The sequence below is a fragment of the Ixodes scapularis genome, unplaced genomic scaffold (genome assembly GCF_016920785.2).
Source record: "Ixodes scapularis isolate PalLabHiFi unplaced genomic scaffold, ASM1692078v2 PGA_scaffold11__112_contigs__length_91849675, whole genome shotgun sequence".
Lineage (NCBI taxonomy): Eukaryota > Metazoa > Arthropoda > Arachnida > Ixodida > Ixodidae > Ixodes > Ixodes scapularis.
In genome coordinates, this window is record NW_024609837.1 from 5,019,271 (window position 1) to 5,028,247 (window position 8,977).

The window sequence follows — 8,977 nt, forward strand, 5'->3', positions numbered from 1 at the left end:
AAGCACATTAGATATATGTAAAAGGCCAGAAACTGAAATAATTTGTCACCATGAACCTTGTCCGAATAAAGGTGGCGGCAAGTAACGGGTACGTAAGCATACTCCTATGAAAAGTTCTGCTGACGCCCAAGCTGCTCGCGCATGCGCAAGACATCCGCCGGCTGCTCATATGGCAACCCACGCACAACATATGCTCTCCGAGATATTGTCTCGGGAAATGCGTCTTCTAGATGAGAGCCTTGGTTAAGCTATCGCTCCAGCGGTGTGGCACGCGAAAACTGTCTCGTGGGCTCACGACTCCAGCCTCGGCGGTGCTTAATCTCGGACTGTCTTCATTAAGGTGCTCTTTCGAGCAAGCCAACCAAGCTTCCCCGCTTCGCCGATGCACATGGGGACGTCCCCCTTCAGGCAGCAGAATAGCTCGTGAGTACGCTGCACTCTACTTGGAAGAGCTTCAGTGTAAGGACATTGTGTAGGGACACAAAACACTACGACACCTCTAAATATGTAAAATAATTGGATTTTTAATTTTACTTACTTCTGCACAGTGCATTGCACTCAGATTCAGACTTGAATCTGTTTTCATCTGAACTTCCGTCAGCATTTCCAAACACAAACTGGGAGCATCTTCCGGCTTTCTTATCGTAATACCATTCTTTGAAATATCCTCTGCCTTCTCCCTGTTTTGGATCCAAGAAACATGCGGCTTTTTGCCGCCCATCTATACAGTAGGCAGAACCTGAGACAAATAAATCATTGTTATTATATTATGAATTGGTAGTTATTTGATAAAGATTTATTTGCTTGTATTTGTGGGACTGTTGCGAATGGAACAATTTTACGCTCGTTTAAACAGAAACTCTGGCATAATTCAAAGTGCGTGAATCTTAAAATAGTATTCGAATAAACGTAGCGTACTGTTGGCACTAGAATGAATTAACTCCCAATAAAAAAAAAATATCAGTAAACTCAGAATAGCTTCATTTGTCTATAGCAATTTTTTTGCACTGGTCATTTCGTTTGAATATTTCCATTGATTACCATGTTGGATAGGCAGCCCTTAATCGCAGTCTAATAAATATTGTTTTAGAATGTTTAAGCTACGCGGAATAACTACATTGTCTGCATTACCGGCCTTTACTCTTTACGGTATGCTATTTAGTGTCGCAAATTTAATGTAGTTAATATAAAATCCGCAAGTAAATATGATGCCAAAACTAACATTAAAATATACCCCCGTTTTTGTAGTTCCGTGATGGCACTGAAAGGCAGGCTTCCGGGTCGAGAGGGCAGTCTAAAAATAAACTATGCCAAGCAACAAGACAGTGAGTGTGCAGGCGAGCTAGTGATAGCTACTCATGTCATACAACACCTGAGACTGGTGAAAGAAATGGGAAGCTCTTTAGTAGAAGGAACAGAGACAGAAAGGGACGTCTCTTTCCGTGTGTGAGACGTCGCTCTCTGTGTCTGCTCCTTCTACTAAAAAGTTTCCGATTTCTTCCACGTTAGTCTCAGGAGTTATATGACATGATTATGCCAAGCATCTGTTTCATGCTGCAGAGTGGGTGCTGGAGCGAGCTTCCAAACGCTTCATTTAATACCACAGAACAGCTTGTAATCGTTTGGGAACAAACTCTACGGTCCAAAGAGTGCAGTCCTGCCTTCTTATGACGTCACATTTTTTTAATTTTTGACAGCGGAGATTGTCACTTTGAACAGCATGGTGAGGACGAAAATTGAAACTTCAATAACTTTGCGACAAGAAAAAAATATTTTGGCCAAATAATTGCGATATTATTGCAACGATGCTCGTTGGTGTGTTAGCAAATTTTCACGCAAATTGGGAGCTATGAAAAAAACGCCGGAATACCCGTTAAGGTAACATCTAAAAGAAAAGGCACACTTCAAATATAATGAAAGCAAATAACTGACCCAATGTCTTGAACTGAATGAACTAAACCAAATTACGAATTTCCTTTAAAAAAAAACAAAAAAAAAAACAGATGACTACTGAGATAGAGGGCCTCGAAACGTGAAAAAAAAGGATAAATTCAGAAGACTCAATATAATCAAAGGTCAACCAAATAATATTACCTGGTAGGTGTGAAGAATTAATAATCTTAGAGAAGTATTTGATCGATTGAACCCATGTGACATATATTTTCGTACATAATAAAGCATGAAAGCAATATAAACAAGAGAAATGTTTTATATGTAAATCATGAACCGGCAAAAAAAAAACGTTTATAAGCTTAATTTTGAAAACAAATATGATTTCTATATCAATAAACATACCGCCTCAGTTTTTTTTTATATCAAATAAAATGTCATGACGTCGAAAATTGCATATGGCCGGTGTTTTAAAACTAGCCGTTTCAAAAGCACATAACTAACAGACTAAAAGCCCGAGATCAGGAACAAAAAGGGTCGACACGACGCAAAGACTGCTGTGTAGTGGTTGGGCGCGAAAGGACCCGGGGAGACCGGGAGCTATCCTTGGTGGGGGAAAGCGCTTTATTCGGTTTCCAAGTCTTGCTTGAACCGGCTCCAGCTCCGACTGCCCGTCTCCTCTCTTTTTTCTGCCGTAGTCAGTTCTCCTTTTTTTCCGCACTCCGATCGGTGCACACCCCGGGTACCAACAACAATCATTACAAAGCCCTATACCCAGCTGTCTTCATCACAAAGTGCGATAACCCGTCGGCGACGGCGCATAATTAGCTGCCTCATGCATGCCGCATGCATAAAACGCCCCCCCCCCCCCTATTTATTTTTTAATTAAAAGTAATCAAAGTATGCCTGTCCTTTTACACTGGTAGCATTTAGAACAACGAAAAAACGAACTGCGCGCACATTCCCGTTCTTTCGGTGTGGATGATCACAAGAAAAACTGACACCACAACTTCTTGAGAACATCTAAAGCTCATTAACCAAAAAACCAAACTCAACCCCGTTACAGCCTTGACAACGCATCAGCAGGGCGGTTTCTCGTCTCTTTTAAATACCGTACATCCAGGTTAAATTTCTGCAACGCAAGCACCTAACGGATAAGCCTCGCACTATTTGATGCTGCTGACGCCAAATACCGCAAAAGTATTGTGGTCGCCGTGAATTTCCACCTCCGCCCCAAATAGCCACCTTTTCAACTACCCCAAAGCTCACACAACCACGTAAGCCTCATGTTCGATTAATGACCACCGAGTTTGGAGAGCATTTAGCTTTTTTTTTTTTACAGAGAAATGCCATCGGGCACTCTTTCCCATCATCTGCGCTTTGGGCGAGACATGCCCCTATCGCTCTATCAGATGCGTCAGTAGACAAAACAAAAGGCAGGCTGGCATCTGGCGCTCTTATAATCGCAACTTTCATCAGGAGACGTTTTGCCTTTTGAAACGGTTGTTCCTCCTCGTCGCCCCACGGTAACACGTTCGGAGTCTTGTCACCAGTTCGCAGGGTCAACGTAAACGCCACTTCAGCATAGTCCGCAGTGTAGTCTCTGTAATAGTTCATTGGCCCGAAAAAGCTCTTCAGGAGCTTGCCTCTTGGAGCTGATCTTGTGGCCCGGGTAGTATATGACCATTCCCTTGTCAAGCCTTCCTTTGGAAAGCTTTACCGTGAGCCCCACGGGACTCGTGGTCTCGAGAACGTTTTTTACATGCTAATGGTCTATAGGAATGCACTGCAACGTCATCGATCCATGCGCCTGCATATTCTTTGTATGGTTGCAGCACCTCATTCACCGCACGCTGAAAAGTTGTCGCTGAATTTTGCAACCCATACTCCAAAACTATCCAAAAGTGCTCCATCTTGTAGAGTACCCAAGACTGTGGTAAAAGCTGGGAAACTTGGTCGAAGAAAAAAGACAGGAAAAAGAGCGTCTCAAACTCAGCTACTGCGTTTACAATGGTTGACCTTGTGACGTCGGTGGTCGATGATTAGGTTGTGGATATATAAGGTTTCGAGGAAATAAACGCAGTAGCTGAGTTTGAGACGTTCGTTTCCCCTCTCTTTTTTCTTCGACGAAGTTTCCGTCTTTTACCACAGTCTCGGGTATTCCACAACATGATCCACTTCCACCAGCTCGCCTGCGCACTCACTATTTTTTTCAAGCGTACTGTCTACGATTGGTTACGAATGCCGTAAACTCCTGGGACCGTTCTTCAACTGGTATCTGCCAATACCCACCGAGTTATGTACGGGAGCCCGGGAGCTAGCCTTGGGGGGGGGGGGGGGGGGGGGGGAGCGCTTTACTCGGGTTTCAAGTCTTGCTTGAACCAGCTTCAGCCCCGAATGCCCGTCTCGTCTCTTCTTCCTTTCGTCGTCAGTTCTTTTTTTCCGAGCACCAATCAGCGCACACCACGGGTACCAATAAAGCAATATTCATAAAGCCCGGTAACCCGTCGGCGACGGCGCTCAGTCATCTGCCTCATGCATGCCGAATGCATGACAGTGTTGTTCCTCGTTCGCCCAAGTCTCGGAGTTTTATTATATAATTTTCAGCCATTACCATCTCCTCTTCGCCCTAAAGTTCTAAAGATATCTATTTTATAACTTAGTAGTTGACATGCTAATGGTATAATGAGAAAGCTTGTGCTAACGGTATAATGAGAAAGCTTGTGCTAACGGTATAATGAGAAAGCTTGATTCGGAGCAAGGTTATCATTGGTTATGTAACTACGTATATTTTCAAACCTATTTCTTAAACAACGAACAAACAAAAGAACGATTACGATCAAAATTAAAATTCCTACGTGTTTCATGGAAGTAAAGTATAAACGCATCTTATGGAACTCCCTGCCAGCAATAAACTGCAACAGCGGATATCGTCGAACTAGGTGTTACATTCGAGTTAGTCTTTACATAGAATCTGCCCTAAATAAAGTGTATAGCATTTAATTAAACGAAATGTGTTTATAACAGAATGCTTGTGTTCAGTGTAACGAGCATAAAACATAACTTTACATAATCGGTTTACCTTTAGCAGCAATTGCAAAGATGAGTACGATCTTAAGCAGCATATCGTAAGTCGGCAGGGTATTTAGTGATGATATGTCTATATATTGGTTCAAAGAGAAAGCATAAATAATGGTATGTGCATTTCCTGCATCTAAAAACAAAATAACACCAGAAAACATGACAAAACCCAGGAAATGAACTTCCCCGAACCCGTGCCGAAAGAAAGAGGGGGAAAAATCTTCGGCGGATTTGCGCAAATGCTTACGTACAGAATTTTCTCCTTTCGTGTCTTTCTTCCAAGATATGCTTTGTTCAAATATTTTTTTAATGTTATTCAATGTTATTCAATGCATTTAATGTTATTCAATGCATATTAATTGAAACACGCCAGTTCAATACTCCGGTTTCAACCAAAACAGCGCAAAAAATATGAATATTCTAAAAAATGGTCATACTGCACCTGCAACCCTGGAAAACTTTAAAAACGAATTGTATTTTTCCCGATTGTTAATAATTTACAGCTATCCTTTTTGTATAGAAAATAATTTTATACAAGAAAAAATGAAGTAATTGTCATAATAACAGAGATATAATATACACACATATGGCTGTCTTCACACCAAGTCACAGGAAAGTTTCGAAGGTCAAATTTTAATTTCACAGTAAAAGGATATGTTTTTGGAAAAATCTTGGAATGATTGACAGCGCAAACGGAATTTTGGTGAATTTGTTGTTTTTGGGTAATTGACCATTAAAGGGCAGAGACAAAATACGTTTTCTCCACCTTTCGGGAATTCCATATATGAATGCTATCTATTTTATTATTCCTAAAAATAAAGGACTAAGGCTGCGTTTTGAAACTCATAAAGTAGATTTCATTAGAGCTTCTAAGCTTGTCAAACACAAAGTTGTGGCCGAAGTTGATGAAGCGCACCGATTGGCCTATAACGATGATGACTCTGCGTTTTTTTCGACAACGCCAATCTGCACGCTCCGTGATCTTTCGCCTCCCACTTTGTGTTTGACGAGTTTAGGGCCCTAAACAACGGACTTAAGAATTATATATATTTTTGAATGTTTTATTAATTTTGAATTATGTTTTTTTAGGATTTTGATTAAAATTCGGCAATTCTTAACCTGTGACCTATGTAGGATATTTTACTAACCTCGGCATCAAAAGAAAGCTCAAATTTAGCTATTTTCCATGAATACAGATTGATATTACATCAGACAACTAAAAGCTGATACATAAAATAGAATTAACAAAAAACGCTTAAAAACCTTGAAAATTCAACATGAACTTTATACAGAAGCTTCATTGATATTTGCCTTATTTTTTATTAATTGCAATGTATACTAGTGGTTTATGAAATCATATAAATAGATTGTATGAGCGCAATTAAAGCTTAAAACTTGTCAGGTGTGCTTTGCAAAAGGGTAAGCCTTGTTGCAGAGTAGAACACATTTTACTCCGCATAATGCACAACTTCACTTATTTACAAAGCTACAGGATAATGAAAAAAAAATAGGTAGGTAACCTTTTACGCCAGAATATTAGCCAGAATGGCAGCTAATTGAGGACGCAGTAACAGAACAATTGAGAAGATTTAAGCTATTACCACAATCCTTTCTTTATACCAATAAAATGAGAAGGAAATACAAAGTTAATTCTTATACAGTTGGTCTTTAATTTGCTGATTTTTTTATCATTCCTTGCTTTCAAATGTTTGTATGATATATTTTATTTTAAACACATCATAATAAATTTGTATCGAATAAAAAAGTCTAAGTTTGAGCTTTCCGGTGATCAAAAAAAATTATTAAATCGTTTTAAATTAATCATATTTCAAAATTTGCCAAAAGTCAGTATAAAACAGCTCAACATTTTTTTTAATTAATTCTAAAATTGATATTTATAATTTTATTAAACAGTGATAAATATATGTCGAGAATGTAAAAGAAGACTCTGAATACAGTATTCCGTGAGTGAAGAAAGTAGCGTGCGGTCAGACATGAGATTCCCAACAGGTTGCAAAACACACGTTGTGTCATTCTGATGATTCTGTTGTTGAGCATTATAAAGCACTTTAATCCAAAACATTAATTGCCGTTTTACAACGTGCATATGATAAGGCTTAACATTTAATTTCGTTCAAATAAACAAACACTATATATTATACTAATATGCTGTAATAATCCACTCTCCACTTTTTTTTAAATTAAAATCAAACAAATAAAAAAGTATTTAAGAAAGTCAATTTAGAATTTGATAGAGTTTCGAAACATTCATTAACAATTGTATTCAAAAATTGTATTGTGTTCATGTAATATTGATAGTGTACTCATTAAACAGAGCTAGATTAGAGCTTTCTGCCGAAGTCAAGGTAATTAACATATCTAAAACTCACCAAACGTAAAACATGCCAATGTTGAAAATCATCAAAGGCCTTACAGTTCGACATTTCTTCAAATTATTCAATAATATAAATTTATTTTGAGTCCTTGAGCAAAATGAAATTTACTTTGACAGTGTCATAAAGAGGGTCTCGGCGCTTATTTTGAGAACTGAGAAAAAAGCGAGAGGTCAAACATGCAATCCACGGCCGGAGGCAGAAATGTCCGTTTTTGCCTCGGCCACTTCATTGGTGCACAACTCAAAAACAAAAGAATCCTGACAAGGTTTTCGTTTCCTCTGTCTCGCATGTCGAGGACGCTATCGAAACATACATGTTTGGTCGAAATAAAAAAAGAAAAAGTGACCCAAACATTGCCTGAATTGAGAAGAAAACACCCGTAAATGACGGACCTTTGTCGCAAAATGTTTTTAATGCTCGGATTATATCTCACGACGATTAAACATCCAAATAATTCAGTCATAGAATTAAGGAATGCAAATTCTAATTATGTTAAAAGACTTCCACGCAAGGGGAAACAATGGTAGATCTTCGGCTGTAACTTATAGCTGAGAAGGCTAATTAAGCTGTAGCTGCTTAATCTACACCTCATATATGTTTTGGGGTATATCAACTGAAAACCGAAACGATATCCGGCGCTAGCGGATCAATTCATTTGGAGATTGGCCATTTGTGCGTTGTGTACAAAATATAAAAAAAAACATATGTAAACAAAGTCGGGGCTCCCACCCACGCTGGGAAGGTGGTTGGCCAGAAAGGCTCTGATATCTCCTGCAAGGATTGTCCATCGCACAATTCCAAATCAGTGACACAATAAAGTAAATTCATTGTACCAAACTTTTTATATACAGTGTATTTCACGTAAGAGTAACATAATTGTTAAAATTTGTGTATTTGTAACCGCATGGAACGTCATAAAATGCGCGATACTCAATTACTAGTTCGCTAATTAACTAAAATTACTCATTAATATATTAATTAGTAAAATAAACCTGTGGTTCAAATTAGAAACTTGCTGAGCGTCATTGAAAACCACTAAATCAGACATTTTCACAGACTTTGAGTGCATGAGAAACGTAGTAGTGCACTAAAGCCTTTCATATCCACAAGCTAATTTTGCGGACAAGGGTTCAGTTGGAGGACATATCAGTCCTCGTTTTGATAAAGCACAGCCCTTTCAGACTCCGGCCGGAAAGGGAGTGGATCGGTGGGACTGTTTCGTTCAAGGTCCCAAGTCCTCAGTTCGGGATTGAGGACACCGTTTACAGATCAGGTGAAGATCAGTGTGAGTAGGATTGTATAACTAAGGTTGGCTATTTGACGTCAGTGGTCGGTGATTAGGTTGTGGATATATAAGACTTAGAGGAAATAAACACAGTAGCTGAGTGCGAGATGTTATTATCCCTATCTTTTTCTTCGACCAAGTTTCCCGGGTATTCTACATCATGATGACCTATACAGCAAGCCAAGAAATTGACGTCACGTGACCTATTCATTTCTCTCTTTCGATCGCTTCCCCTCTCCCTCCCTTCCCTTCTCATCTACCTCCAAGCCTACCTCACCTCCCTTCCTCCCTACCCCTTCCCTCTTCCACTACCTCCACCTTTCTC